Consider the following 13567-nt stretch of genomic DNA (forward strand, 5'->3'; position numbering starts at 1 on the left):
TACCGTGTGCTCGCGCTCACACGACCGGTCTACGTATAAACACGTGTCAACATGTCGGTTGACATAGATTTTTCGCCGAGATAGAACCTCGGAAATAAGACGAGAGGCCCCGAAACGCACTCGAGAGAAGCTTGATCGACTCTCCTTCGAGGGAGATGGAGTACGAGAAAGAGAATAAGCCGAGCACGAGGGAGGAGTATCCCGAAACCAGTTTGTACGTTTCGGAGAGACGCATCGTTCTTAAATGTACGGCCACTTGGGGCGCTTGTGGATCCACGTTTAACACCAGGAGGCATAGTGTTGCATTGTTGCCTCGCTTGACTTTTAGGAACGGTGTATCGCGTTTGTTATGTACTTAATTGATGCCTCTCTTTTTTCACGAGCGTTATTAGCTATAACTGGTTATTAGTTCCAGCGATCGCTTACGCGTCGAATCTATCCGCAAATTTTTCCATCAGCCTCGTTTCGTTCCGCACGGAGGTTCGTTAAACGATGATCCGTCCAGTGGAATAAAAAACGAAGCAGGTTGAGTATAATGTACTTGTTGTTCGACGTTCTCGATCGATCTAAGATCTCGCGATATTTCCTATCTATATTCAAATTTTTATTCAGAAGGCAATACTTTCAAACAATAGCTTCGTTTATATCGAGAATAAACGGATTCATCGCGTGAGATAGATCTAGATTAAAATTGTAGCCAGACAAGTCCACTTCTGAATATCATAAAGCCGATTTGTAGTAGCATGATTAACCGACTCAGATCGGTAATTGACATGCACGCTATTTTCCGAGTTGGAAACGATCCCTCTTGCTGTTTGATAATTTTCTTCCTACGTTCGCGCCGTAACCATGAATCATGTGTTCACGCCGAAAGACCAAGATGTACATGCACACATTACATGTATGCGTTCTAGCGCGGGTGAAAGTTGTGATATATCCGTTATAATTTCGTACAGTTGGCGTATTGCTTCCGGACGTAGGAACCATTTGTTCCGGAAAATGGCGCAATTTTGTCTCCCCCGCGCGGGAGAACAAGCGCAATACCTTCGTGGATATAATTTAAACAAGGGCTCTTTATGTAACACGGTCTATTTATTTGGGCATACCTACGCTTGTCCGCCGTATACAATGCCCATGCGAAACGTCACACAATTTCTGTTAAACGTCCTCGCCTCTAATGGACGTGTCGACTCGCGTGCGGCTTTGTAGAAATGTATTATATTTTGCAGCTTCGGCCAGAGACAATGCTCGATTTAACCGACAATGGTCGATACATTCTCGTACGATCAGAATTTTCCACTCCTGTACCAACCTTCGATGCTTCGAATACGTGATTGTATGAATTAAACGCGAAATACTTCCATTATTCCACTTTACCTGAAGATTGCACGTTTCCCGAACATCGTGTAACGATATCGTGCAAATATAATTTCAAGAACTCTCGTCAAATGTTAAATATAATTCGCATAAAAGAGTACCAATTTTTCGACAATCTGTGTAGTACAAAGATCAACGATACTAATTTTCTCTAAATTTACGCGCAAATGTATAAGTCGTTTCGTTCTACCGTTTAAGCGCGATTCGACTAGTAGACCATCGATGTAGCCTTTCTGCATTCTCGAACGCGAAGAAATTTGACCAATAAAGCTTGCGCTCTTTTATAGCTACAATAACCCCGCGGTGGCTACACTCGCAATTTTATAAATCGTATGCGACTAAATTGCACGGAAACGCCGACACGCAAAATCGGCACGTTCGCTCGACACAAGTACTTTCTTCTTCGTTCCGGCCATACTGACGTACGAATTTTCTCCCACTCGCCAGTCCGGCACTCTTTCTCCCTCCTTTTCCATTCCCAAGAGGACCCTCGTCTCGGAAAATTCGATTTCAAGGATTTGCTAGCGACAGACACGAACACACGACTTTCGCGGCATAGTGCAGCATGAGCGGAGACGAAGCTCTTCTACAGGTACAAAAGCTATTGCTGCTCTTCGTCAATGACGATACGTCTATACGTAATACATATCCGAAAACTCGAGCGTTTCGTCGTCTAGACACGTATGCGTACTCCATTACTTTTATGCATCGATATTAAAACAAAGTTTATTTCCATTCTTTTTACCGATACGATTCGAGAGTTATTTAGAACGCGAATTATTTGCAAGTATCATTTGCGAAGTATTATTTAATAATATTTACCGTTTACGATAACTATGGAAATAAAAAACAGCAATACATATAACCATCGCGAATTTATACAATTGGCGTCGCAGTACTGCGATATTGCTCGAGGACATGCAAAAATATGTACTATGCGACCTCAATTTTGAGCTACGATTATTTTCATGTTGCACATGTTTGGGTCGCATGGGGATTCCACTGCCAATCGAAACAATACTCCCTTGGTTTAATATACCAGGCCGGCTGACAGCTACAGAAATTAGTTACGCCAACCCAATTTGTCAAAAGAATTACCGGAACAGAGAAATGATTGTAATTCGTGAACAAGGTCAAGTATGGTACGCGGTGGTCGAGTTTCGAGAAACGACGCTCTCATGCAATAATGCTGCTTATATTATGCGAAAGTATAAAATGAATACGCGAATCGAATATCATCGTTGTTATGCTGTAAATATTGATCCGCAATGTAATTGTTCAATTTACAGCAACGTGCAATATGCAATGGAGAAGAAAAAAAGGTAAAAGTATAGATTGGTTCGAGTTTGACTCACCTTCGGTCGGCGTGCAGCAATTCCACGATACGAACAGCAAAACTGGCCACTGGGCAGGATTGAAAAAACCACGAAAAAATCGAGATGACCGAGGGCACGGGGTTTCTCTGCTCCTCGAGTTCTTCCCTCGAAAGGGGTGCGTGAATGCGTGCGTGCGTGTCTAAGGTCCCTCTCGCGTGCGGTGTGAGAACTCTTTTTCGGTGTTCGCGAAACGAGGTAAAAAGTAGACGATGAAGTCGGCCAAGTCCACTTGCAGATTCCACGCTCCGTTTCTGGCCCTTTCTTCGTTCGCCTTGCTTCTTTAATTACTCCTTTTTTCTTTAATTACCCCTCTTAATATGCGAAACGGCACACGAATTTCAATAGGTTCGCGTGATTATTAATTAAGACGTTCCATTCCAATCGAGCTGAATGATGTATACACTGTAAGGTGATCAGGACATCGGGCCGATGATTGGTCGTGCAGAACGAATGCCTCCTTTCGCTTGGTCCTGATTAATTATCTATTCGGGTAATCGGCGTCGTTCTTTTACTTTGTCCGCCAAGATACGTGTTCAGCAACTTTCAAATATGGACGTCGATGAACGTTGCTCGCCGGTTAATTAACTTAACGAAAAGTCAAGAAGAATGTCCTTTTCTCCTGGCGAGAAACCACGTGATGCGCAGAACGTCAAGATAAAAACACTGCACGACTTCGCCGGATATAATATTGTCGGAAATATTTTCGTAAATCGATCGAATTATTTCTGCATCGTGCACTTATTTCGAACTTGTCGCATAAACGATGCGCACAACGTACTGGCTTCAATCTTCGATACGATACATTGTTTCGATTGCGATAAGCGACTGACGTCGGATGGTGCGATAGGCACGCGGTCGATGATCAGTCGGTTACTTACTGAAAAAGACATAAACACCGGTGCGCGTAGTAGTAACAGACAATGTTTATCAACACGAAGCATCAATTCTGTGTAACAGTACCGTGTCAATATCAACGAGTTTGTCAATACAGAAACTTGTGTTTTTCTATTTTAATTAATCTCCTCGTTCGAAATTCGACGTAGAGTGAAGTTGTCTGCTGATCCGGTAATATAGTAGACGTTTTACAGCTGCATAAACAGTAGATCGAATATGATCAGCTATGCGCGAAGGAATTGGAACATTGTTCTTGAATATCACTCTCTTTCTCTCTTTCTCTCTCTCCCTCTCTCTCTATATATATATTTTTTTCTCTGTTTAATGGTTAATCGTTCTCACGCGATTAACTTGTCGGTGATTTTGATTTTGTCGTTTACGCGTGTGCCCTTCGGTTATCTTTCTATCGATTGTCATTATCCTCTATGCATCAAGCAAATTCCAATCAAGACTGTAATCTTTCGAGGCTGTAATCAAACGACGAGCTCTAGATTCTGAATCGACGTCAGTGATTGACTCTGCGTAGAGAAACGAGGATGTCTGTCCGCACATACGTCGGATTAATTACTCCAGCGGTTAGTCGGCACACTACGCTCACTCGTGGCCAAGTTACCGGTATATATACGGCTACACCGGCCTCCAATTGCAGTTACTCGTGGCTGATGCACCACAGGACGCATCTCGAAACCCACACGCAGACGACAACCCCGAAGCTTGCACTAGAAACACCCTCGGTAGCACTCCAGAGTACTCGATCGCACTCACGTCGACGGATCATGATGTTGCCAACGAGCACTGATTCAATGTAAACACACACACGTACACAGTTACACACACGTATGCATAGACTATATGCGCACACTATAGTCGTGTCACAAATCCGAACGTCGTTGTCGTCAAAATTAGTTACTAATCATGCTTCGATCAATTCCAGAAGACAATCCCGCTGGACGACGACACTCCTTGCAAAGTATTCTATACGATAACACACCGTTCCAACGAAGGATTCACGTGTACGTCTAACTGGTCCTAGTCGTACACGGATCTACTCGATCGATATTCTAGGTTAAATTTCCGCGTTATCATCGCGCGCGATTCTAGTCCACCATATTGTATCACACTTACCAATAGGCAATTCGAAACCATCGGGATGGGATTACTGTAAATATCGATTCTCGATTAAGGTGGATAACCTCGAAATTGCGATTCGATACTTCTCAGTCGAGATTGATTTCGCGCGTGGAACGCATCGCAGTGGACCGACCGACGAACGTCACTGATTGACAGTTTCGCGAACACGCGGCCGCTAGTGAAATTTAAACGCGAATCGTTCGTATGGACCACCGTGATCCGGCCTCGGAACACACGCTCGTTGAACTGTCGTTCGGAGCAGCTCGGCCCGCGGTTTAGTATCAACGTTCGTTCTTGGCTGGCGTCGCGCCCCTCCCGGGACGCCGGTCGACGCCAATCGAGTGCGCGTATACCTACGTGCACGTACCTGCGAACCTGAGAGGAGAACCCACCTCTGCCTTCCTGCCTGAATCTCGCCTGCACGCACCTCTACGTGATCCTGTGTGAGTACCTTTCCTGTATTTGCATTCGCGTCCTATTCGACGATTTTGTTTCAGTTCCGCCATTTTTTCCCTCGTTTTTTCTAACTCGCTACGAATATCGCCGGATATCTTCGATATTGAATTGTCATTCGGGGACAAGTCACAGAGAATTTTGATTTTCATACGGTATTTCGTTTAAAAGCAACCAATTTTCTCATTTAATCTTTTTAACCTAACTTTGCAAATATCTTTGAACGAGTTTTATCATTGACAGAGCGTGGCGCTATCGTCGTGTCGCTTCGACTAGTTTTTGGCGGGCAACCGAAAGTAATTCGACGCGTTCGGATTGTTATGTATATGTAATACGCTTTAAATCTTCAAATTTTTCCGTAACTTGCTTTTTCTGAATATTTATTTTTAAATAATGTGTTTTATACAGTGTCAGCCTATATGCTTGTGCAACGAAATTACTCAGTATTTTGTTAATTATATTATATGTACCTGTTTGTATTATAAAATACATTATTTTCGGTAAACGTAATGTTCCAAAACGATATAAACCTTTTTCGTTTGTGTCTCAAGCGTAACGTTCAAGATATTTTTTATCCACGAGATTTTTCTACAATTATTTACTATAGAAAGCATTTGTGACGCGATAAAATAATACAAAGGAGTATGATACAAACTGTAGGTAGATCAAAGCTCACGACGAGTACATTAGTAAAAGGGCTTGCCTCTCAGGTGGCTCAATTTAATTGAAGTACAACAGGTATACTGGTGGAAGGCCAGACTCGTTTTCCTTCTCATCGTATTACCATACTTGAGTAGCACGCGCGGACAGCAAACGCGGAATTCGCAGCGCCGCGTCTCGACCTTGCTTTCGCTCTAATTGGCAGACGCTGATCTAAGGTCTCGAATTTAAACGTTCGTTTAATGACAAAACTTCTATTATTCTTCACGATCTCGCTTCATCCGTGGCATCTTGTTACAATCCTGTCTTCCAACCGATCGATAGAACCAGGTGGATTTATATTTAACAACAGCCTTTGTCTTGCTTATTAATTTCCTGGCTGTGTAGGATGATCCAATTGGAAAGAAATAACGTTAGTACACATGAAATTGAAATGCCATTACCGTTTTTCCATTAAATATGTTGCATCCAGGAAAAGAATGTCGATAATAATTATTCTGTATGACTTTCCCGTTCTTCTATCTCAAAACATATATTACACGAATTTTCCATTGGATAAACAACCGATATTACGCGAAGCCGTATTATTGGATGTTTGTGTGGTTGCGAACACTATGTGCTAGTCGAAAATTTCTTGTTTAATCATTTTATCGTTACGTATACCAACGTATACCGCGTCATTGCATATCTGTTTTAGTTTGCAATCGTTTCCGTTTCCACATGCATATGTTCGGACGAATACATGGAAAGTATCGGCCGGGAACTTCCGAGCACTCGATTTTACCAGTGGTGTTGGTAGTTCACATAAGTGTAGAGAAAAGCCAGGCTACATGCCGCATGCAGAGCCACGCATGTGCGCCTGTTGGGAAGAGATTTCATAGTCCATGTAGTTTGGCATCAATGCGAAATCTGGGGTTGGTTTCAGACGCGCGATAAAGCCATTTCAAATTGAATAACAGATTTCTGAGTACACAACAAAATGCACTTGCTGCGAACGCTTCTGAAACCTGGGAAAGAGGGTGGAACAATAGTGCGCGCTTTCCCCTCTACTTACACTTTCCATTTGGCCTGTCTGCGAGCCCGACTGTCTACGTTTTCAACAAATATGTACGTTACCAGCCTGATCGACTGTTTCACTTCCATCTCTGTACATGTACGCTATTTATATCCACGCTCGATGACTAACAGTAAGTATAGCTATGCTGTACGCGTTCAAAAACGTACTTTTTACTTTTTTCGTTTTATTTTTCTATCTCTAACGTGAAAAATAACAAGCGTTTGTCATTGAGATTAATCGCATTAACACGATATCGTGATTGTAAGAGAGGTTGGCCCTTCAGGTTTCTGTAAAAGTTACGACGAATATTTTTGCCACATTACAGTTCTACTTTCTCCAATATGTTTAATTCCGCCTTAAGTGCTCGTGCTGTTCATTATCAACGTTTATGAGACGAGAAATACTATTTAACAAGATTCATCAATTAATTTATCGAAATTCTAAAGTCGCTACCGCTGAAATTAAATCGCAATTTTTGAGCGAAAGTCATAATTAAATCGTGCGTGATAAATTGTTCGTGGAAACAGTTTGAAAGAAATGCAAAAGTAAATACAAGCGGAGTCACTCAGAGCAATTGCGAAATATTTGACAGGTAATTAAGACGATGTTGCTACATTAATTTTGCATTTGCATGCAATTAATGTTGAGTATCAAGTTGCATCTGCTGTTTCGTTAAAGCATCGATAAAACAAGATAATTAAATAAAAAATTGCTTTTAGCTAAATTGGTTGGTTAACTGATCGGTCGATCATAAAAAGTGGACAGACGAAAAATTACCGTAATAAATTTTTGTCATTCAAGGAATTTTATACTAGTTGAAAAAACATTTATTCAACTACCTTCTTTCTCATTATAATTTAATACCACGTTAATACTTTTATAGGATAACGTTGGCTGTTTGATATTAATGATTCGAATGTATCACATGAATGTTTTTCATTTTTCGTAATTGCGTTTGCCAATTCAACGCCCATAGGTACATAGTGATGTATTGAATATTTAAATCAGGAATATTGATTTCAACTTCGATATATTCAAAAATCACTCATATTTAACTTCATTTAAAATTATTTACACATACTGAATGGCCGGGGCAGCTTTTTGTCAAAACTGCGAGCGCACCGATGTAATCTGACTGAATAGATTCGACGCGGCGTAATTACCATTTATTCTATTTTTAATGAACCGCCTTTAAAAATCATCGACGTGTACGAGCACGAGTGATTCTTTAAAATATACTGGCTCCATTGTTCGTACGTGATAAAAGAGTTACATGTTTCAAAACACGCCTACAGCGACAAGCTTGATTTTTCTTTGAAATATCGTGACCGCATCGTTTCACGTTTTCTCTACATTATCTCGCTGCACCGTATATTCAGATAATTACGTATTAATTCATATGCTGATTACGAACTTCTCTACGCAGTCGGCATCGTTCGTAACAATGCCGGTTATTTGTTTAATATTAACGCACGTTCATTTTACATTCATTAAGCGATGATTTACTATCTTTTACGGCATACCTTGTAGAATCGTACCGCGAGATTTGGCCAATTAATAAACGCTTCGATATATAATAATAATTATCTGCCATTGTCAACGTTATCATGGCTAATTGCGATTTTAATTGCCTTTTACGAGTTATACGTTAACGACGTTACAAGATTACCAAGTCCGATAAATTCAGCCACGCGACGAGACGTTATAAAATTCTCGCTGGTAGTCAGCAAAGACATTACCATACGTTTCGCGAACGAGCGAGCGATCAGTTTGGTTTACCGTGTCACAGAGCACAGTCAATCTCGTCCCGATTCGAAGTTTCAGCTTTCGAGCGCGTGCTTCAGCAAAACTGATATTCCAAAACTTTTCACGGTTGACACGTTCGAGAGCTCTGGCTGTGAGAGGGTCGCGGAAACAAGTACGGTCGGATTGACGCTACGCGGAAGAGCGAGAGAGGGTGAGACAGATAGAGAGGGAGAGGGAGAGAGAGAGAGAGAGAGAGAGAGAGAGAGAGTTTTACGGCGCGAGTTTCGAACCCTGAATCCCGAAGCCAACAACATTTGACAGCCAGAAAGCGACGAAGCAAAGTTAACGGGAGCCGTGCCGGTCGCGTTGCGCGCGTTCGGGGTTAAAGCGTAAGCGGCTATATGTTATGTCGATGCCCCCGCTGGACGGATAGTTATATAGCTTTCCACAGCTACTAGGATCTTGTTGTATGAAATTAGCATGGCCGTGATAGGATTGAATTTATTCATGTACGACTTAAACTAGCTGACGAGGGTAGCGCGCCTTTGTCGAGCATCCTCCAATGTTCGTTACTCGTTCTCTCTCTTTCCACTTATATCCTTGTTCCTTCCTTCGTCCGATCGGTACACCCTTCTCCGCTCGTTCTCTCCTCTTCGCACGGTTCCACCATAGCACTTACGTGTGTTTTGCGCCCGACACGATCGTTGCTTCTCTGTGTCTGTGCAAAACCGCGCGGCCAGTGTCGGCACGAACTGCATGCCCTCCTGCGCGTGCCACTCGTGCATTCTTTGCACCGATCGGACGTTATGCAGATCCTCTCTGAGGCTGAATTTGTGCCTGATGGCGAGGTACGAGGCAAGGTCGTGCATCAACCGGCAGAGTGACCGAGACTTTGCGCTACGAACGTTCAGGATCCCTCAAGATTCTTGGAATATTCCGTTCACGTTATACGATACTGACAAACAATATACCTATTCCACGTCCCTGTAAACAACTTATCCACGCGATGTTGCTTTGGTTTTTCAAGCGATTAACAGAATGCTCCTCGCGTTTAATCGGCCGAATCTTTATAAAAGTATCGTTATATCTACTGGTATTGCACGATCGATCTGAAATACAATTCTACTTGTTACGTCGATAATCAAATAGAAAATGGGGACAACGTGGAAAAGGAATCTGAATGAATTGCGTGAGTCGTTCCTCGTTCGTTATCGCATAAATTGCACATTCTTGTCGCGAAATGAATTTCCCGCGTTCCCTAATCGCGTGGAAATGATTTAACGGTGTATTTAGTCGTCGAATAACGGCAGGCGATGGAACCATTCTTCGTCGTCGCGCGTTGGAGTACGTTCGCCACCGTCTGGATCGATAAAGACTCGGCGAGGCATCGACAGAACAATGGAAAATGATATTTATGTATTATCACGCGTGAAAACGCTTATACGCTATCAAATTACTCGATAATATAGCAAAGAACATCGTTTCAACGCTAGAAAGCGAAAGGGGAGGTGAAATAAGTGTGGCAAAGGAATCGTCATTGAAATTAACAAGGAAAGCTACTTCGCGAGGTGGTGCACTGTCGGTAGCCGAAATGGTAGGTACACGTGTCACGTGTACGTGTTCTCACCGAATCAGCTCAGCGTAGTATGTATTTACGAACAACGACAAACACGTGTCGCGCCTTACTAAACTATGTACTATTCCAACACGACGATGATGACGTTAATTGCTTCGGAATAAATTCTACGACAGAACGAAAACTTTATCGAGTATGAACAGATTCTATGGCTAGCTTCCGCTTATCGTATTTTAGTAGATTACGTTTATAGAGTTTTATAATCCGAGAATACGATCGATTATATAGAATTGTTACGTTTATTTCGCTCGAGCACCCGATGAAGCAAATGATATAACCAACACCGTTTAGAATTCTCTTACGTGCGAAAAATTAAAGCAGCATAAATGAAATTAAGAAGTAACGAAAAGACAGAGGCAGAAGAGGTATCTGCGAGGTTGAAAAACGGCTTGGCGCTTAACGCCTCGTTCTTCGGTCGATCTAGAATGAAAAATTCTCTGTTGAAATGCAGCATTGCCGACGGCCTGAAAATTTCCTCCGGACGGAACGAGCCGGAAAGGTCTCTAATGATAAAGTGTCTTAAGGTCGGACGTCCCGCTCCAACTTGCTGGCTAACTAAATTAAGAGCGGCAGCTCGAGTACGCGCGCGTGAGAGCGTTCTTAAAATGAGTTTTAACTACCGTACGCAAACAACGACAACGGCTGCGACGAGGCGACAGTTAAATCTCAGAGGACAATAATTATTTGGCGATGATTCAGGCGTACGCCCTATCCCGCGATTCGACTCAACGTCACCATGACAGATTCTATTCTGCTGGCATTGAGCAGAATTCAGGGGTGATTTTGAGTTGTCAGTATAACGATCGTTAGTATAATGATCGCTAGAGAACCAGCGAACCGAATCTACAGACTTACGAAGAATCTCGGTTTGAAACAGCGTTATTTTCGAACGGTTTTGACGCGACTTGGATGATGATCAACTCTGATCTGATGATGACTCTAAGCGATCTTGACCACCTATGAGACACACGATTTCAATAACGACGAATATCGTTACGTCCTTATTCTGACTGCATCGAAAACTTAGTATTCTATTAATAATTCTACCTCTACTGGTTCTAAAATTGATTCAAACTTATGATTCTTTAACATCCTCAGAGATACTTTAGAGATTCGTAGTGTACTCTCATTTTCCTATAGCTTCATTCGCTGTGGTGTTTAGGAAAACATGTAAATCTCCTTCGAATACCTACATCCCACATTGCCAGGAGCGCGTATGAAGTCTCGAAGAGCAGGTTTCAAACACATAACTCTCCAGCTTCCCCTCCTCTTCTTGCTCGTTTTTCGCAGTCTACACGGCCGATTGCATTTTGCTCGGACGTTTTACGAGACGAAAACGACAATTGTCGCTCGCTCTTTCATAACAAAACCAGCGATGTTACTTTACGAGCTTATATCAAGCATCTTTGCTCTCTTACTTTCTATTCTCTTCCTCTATATCGTAACGTAAGTCGTACCTATAATGATTCGACTTAAGTTTAACAAGGAGTATCGTCTTTAAAAACCGTTTGATATCGTTTCTTCCAAGAGATCTGGTCGTGAGTGCGTCCTATGAAGAGGTTCGCTTTCCATTCTTCAAGTAACTTTAATTCGTTTCCCATCGCCTTCCCGGTGCTCTCCATCTCACACGATACATCGCTCTTCGCTGCACGATTCCCCGACGAAGCTGAGTATGCATCAAGACTGAAGTAGCCTTGCAACCGGTCCGATAATTATCTCGAACCGGAGGTGTACTATTAGTGATCGCAGTTTGACGTATACGGTGGGCTCTTATCATCTTGCCGTTGCGCCGCTCGGTCCTTTGCATCCTTCCTCGTCATTAAAAGCAATCCTTTTGGCTGTACCGTATAGTCATTACTACGTACTTACGACACGTTACGCGATAATTAATACATCACATTAATACATCCAGGATGACGGATGTGGTGCAGCAGTGTGGCAGAGATGTTGACTTTTCTTTCAAATTCGTAAATTTCATCTTAATTTACATATACCGTTGTCGTTACAGAGGAAATCTATAAAAATAATTGCAATATATTTAACGACATTAATATCGATATTTGCATCGTGGTTTGTAAACAAGAGTTCTATTTAAGCATTGCTAATACACCCCACAAAAGTGGTCAGCTGAAAAGGAGCGTTTTTAAACTCAAAAGAGGTCGGCGATTAATTACCTTAAATTGGTACGGATGCTAATAGAAAAAGGCGGCGGATCAGCGTTGGTAACAGGTTGCAAATTGTTTGAAGTCGCGGTCGTCGAAATGGAGGGATGTAAGTGGACTGAAACGTCCCACGCGGCTGCGAAATGGCAATTCTGGGGGCGGTTGGCGAGGGAGAGGAAGGGGAGGGTGGGATTAGGGGAGCGAGAAAGGGTGTGAGGATAGAAAGGGAAGCGACCAAAGAAGCGTGGAGAAGGGGGTTTAGGATCGCGTGCTACGAGCCGGTTGTGTAGCCGGCATAAATGATAAAAACGGACAGGAGGAGCGACCGGTTCGCGGCTAAACCTCAATAAGTGTAAAGACCGCATGCAAATGCCAACCAATTATAAAAGGGAGTCCCTGGCATCTCTCGTTGTGAAATATTATCAATTTTCGACGCGCGTTATCGCACACCCCCGCATTCAGCGCACTGGCTGTGTTACCGCGGGCTAAAAGCGCAAGAACGAGCGTTGCGTTCTCGGACGTTGCAATCGTTTCCTAAAGTATCGGGATATATAGGAGAGTAGAGCCGTCACGATGTTTCTCGCAACTTGTACTTCCCATCGATTCTCCGCAATCGTCCGAGAGGAATATTACGTCCATCCGCGAAACGTTTCAGCTTATCAGAAATATTCGACGAGTGCGATTATCTCGTTAGAGTACGATTATGCGATAAATACGTTCTATCGCGTACCTTCTCTCAGAGGCAGTGACATACTCTGCACTTCTGACGTCTCGTTTCGCAACGATTCTACAGAGACAAAAGAAAAACGAGATAGGGAGAACGAGAAATAGAGAGGGAGCAGTTGCATAACATACAAATAACGAAGTATTCGCGAGTCGATGAGAGATAGCTCGTGACAAGGATTAATGGGGCGTAGCATCGGCGTTGCTTATTATTAGTAGTACTACTCGCATAATTAGCTATGGGAAAACGTGTAAGCAATGATCGATTCGAACGTCGACTCTCGAGTTTCGCTCTCTTAGTCTCCCGGTGGAGAGCGCGTTCTTTTTCTCGGCCGCTAAAGAGGCTCTTCTT

At 42.8% G+C, this 13567-nt stretch overlaps 1 protein-coding gene across 1 annotated transcript in view; it reads right to left on the reverse strand.

Moving 5' to 3' along the window:
• LOC100743363 (latrophilin Cirl-like) overlaps positions 1-5056 on the reverse strand; it is a 378777-nt gene extending 373721 nt beyond the window's left edge. The window contains exon 1 of the mRNA XM_033324561.1: positions 2733-5056. The gene's annotated coding sequence lies outside the window, so the exon portion shown is untranslated. The remainder of the gene's footprint in view (positions 1-2732) is intronic.
• Positions 5057-13567: the final 8511 nt, after the last annotated feature.

The sequence above is a fragment of the Bombus impatiens genome, unplaced genomic scaffold (assembly GCF_000188095.3).
Source record: "Bombus impatiens unplaced genomic scaffold, BIMP_2.2 scf_4015, whole genome shotgun sequence".
NCBI lineage: Eukaryota > Metazoa > Arthropoda > Insecta > Hymenoptera > Apidae > Bombus > Bombus impatiens.